Source organism: Octopus bimaculoides, chromosome 11 (assembly GCF_001194135.2).
Source record: "Octopus bimaculoides isolate UCB-OBI-ISO-001 chromosome 11, ASM119413v2, whole genome shotgun sequence".
In the NCBI taxonomy this organism is placed as follows: domain Eukaryota; kingdom Metazoa; phylum Mollusca; class Cephalopoda; order Octopoda; family Octopodidae; genus Octopus; species Octopus bimaculoides.
In genome coordinates this window covers 43348432-43351141 of record NC_068991.1, presented here as the reverse complement: position 1 = coordinate 43351141, position 2710 = coordinate 43348432, and the positions used below count along the sequence as shown (strand labels likewise).

At 37.4% G+C, this 2710-nt stretch overlaps 1 protein-coding gene across 12 annotated transcripts in view; it reads left to right on the top strand.

Moving 5' to 3' along the window:
- Positions 1 to 2710, top strand: part of LOC106881190 (girdin) — a 176959-nt gene that overhangs the window by 136137 nt on the left and 38112 nt on the right. The window lies entirely within an intron of this gene.

The following is a 2710-nucleotide window of genomic DNA, read 5'->3' as shown; positions in this document are numbered from 1 at the left end:
TATATATACTTCTTTACATTCAAAAAATTTGATCTCATTTGAGATGTAACTTTCACAGAAACTACATAGTCAAAGTGAATGAAACTAAACAGGTTTAATGTTGAGCAACATAAGATTTATTCTTCCAAATTTGAATGAGAAATTCAAAAGTATGTGGATCCCATGAAAGATTTCACAAATGTTCAATATGTGCACCGCCTGAGACACAGCACATGTCAAGTCGGTAGTCCAGCTCCACCCAAACACACTGCAGCATGTCTTGGGTAACAGTCTCCAGTGTGGCAGTATTTCTCTGATCAATTCCTCTAGGTTTGTAGGAAGAGGGGGAACATAGACTAAGCCCTTCACATAGCCCCAGAGAAAAAAATCGCAAGGTGTCAGGTCAGGTGAATGTGGCAGCCATTTCAACAGCACGTTGTCTTCATCACCTGTACACCTGATCCATCTTCCTCGCAGATTGTCATTGAGATAAGCCTGCACAGTGAGGTTCCAGTGAGATGGAGCCCTGTCCTGTTGAAAAACAAAGTCTTCATTTTCATTTGCAATGAGTTCATCTGTTAGTTAGTTCTTAAGCATTTGCACAGTCACATTTCCCTCAAAGAAAATTGGGCCATGAACACGCTTCTTGGAGATAGCACAGAACACATTCACTTTTGGTGAGTCCCTCTCATGCTCAACTGTAGTATGGGGATTTTCTTTGCCCCAAATGCGAACATTATGCTTATTGATTTTGCCATTCGAATGAAATGTGGCCTCATTGAACTCAGCTTCTTCAAGTTTCTCTTGCATATCAACACAAAATTGTTTGCGTTTTTGGTTGTCATCAGCTGTTATGGCCTGAACAAACTGCAGCTTGTAGGGTTTCATTAGCAAGTGTTTCCTCAGGATGCACTAAACTATCGTTGGAGGAATCTGGGTTTCCAGACTTATTCTTCTTATGGACTTCTTGGGGCTTCGCAAGAGTTTTTGGTGAACCTGCTCACCCGTCTCTTCCAATTTTGGTGGTTGTCCAGATCCTTTTGCCCTGCACAGACAGCCTTCCTATTTGAATTTTTTGTGCCATGTCGAAATCTGCATTGCCATTGGTGACTTTTTATAGACAGTCTTGTTTGAACATGCTCCAACACACAAAATGCCTTTTCTCTTCCAGTAAATGCCATTTCTATACCTGAAAAGTTAAACATATTAAACATAAAATTTTGACCTGTTTCTACACATGCTGTTAAAATTTGAAGTCATTTGAACAAGAACTGGCATAGTTATTAGATTGTGAAATGATATCAAATTTTTTTAAACACCCTGTATATACACAGGCACCTGTTTGATGTAAAACATATACACATATTTACATGTGATGCTATTATTATGCTTTACTGCCAGGTTAGGAGTGATCATCATTTTCCAATATGACCTTCCTTTTTCAAGATGATAGGATGTGATTTGAGGGGGAGTTAACTGCTATTTCAAGTCAAATGATTATGTAGAGGTTTCTTTGTTGAATCACTGGATGACATGTTTGAATGTAAAGGCCTTGGACTAGCAGTTATTGAATAAATTGTTCTGTGTATTAAAATTGTTATAATAATGTTCTGAATAATGAATTACTGAATAATATTTAGATTTCCACGAATGCTTTAATACAGTGGTTCTCAAACTGGGGTCTGTGGTCCACTAGGGGACAACAAAGGGATGCTGAAGTACTGTGAAAACAGGGTGGCTTGAGACAGTTAAGCTTTTGAGTTCGTTGAGTCGGATTTCACATATTTTGGGGTCAGTTACTATAGCACAGATGTATTTTTATGTAGATATCCAGGAATAGTAGTTCATTGCAACTGGATTCTGTCGTGAATTAGATGGATGGGTGAAGTGTGTTCAGTATATTGTTAAATATATTCTGATCTTCATTTGATTTGTCCCAGAAGATGAAGCAATCATCTAGGAAGCATTCCCACTTTTTAATGATATATTTCTTGTATTCCTGATCAAAAGCTTTTTCTACTTCCTCATGAAGTTTTTCTTCCAAGTATCTCATAACTAAGTTTGCATATGAGGGCACAAACCGCGTACCCATAGCCATACCCTTTAACTGTCGATATGTTTTATTGTCGAATCTAAAGGTATTTTCCTCTAGTACTAGGTGTGTGGCCTTGGAGATGAAGTCAGTCTTGAAGCATTCATTTATCCGTTCTCTCTGTTTCTCTACCCAGTGTTTGATTGCTTTTAGGCCTAAAGTGTGAGGTGTAGGGATTGGTGACATCAAAACTATTATACTAATGTATAATATTATACATCATATATTATACTAATGTATTTTCATGCAGAACTACACCTTATCAAATGAATGTTTGGAAGGGGTATATTCCAAATGTAACTCAGGAGAAAAAAAAAGAAGGAAAAAAGGAAGGGAAAAAGGAAAGAAGAAAAGAAGAAAGGGAAAAAGGAAAACAAAAACAAGAAAGCAAAAAGACTGTCAGTGATGACCAAACCACACATTTTTTTTTTCAAGTAGTCACCTTAAACCCATTCCAATACAATGGTAAAGGAAAAAATTAAATAAATGAATGAGTGATGAATAGGAAGGTGGATACGCTTTCTCTCTCTCTTTCTCCCTTCCCTCTCCTCCCCAAAAAGAAAAGCTTTACTTTGTAATTTGTCCCCTCTGTGTTCAGCCCTGTGTGGCTAATAAAGAAACATATCCATCTATCCATCT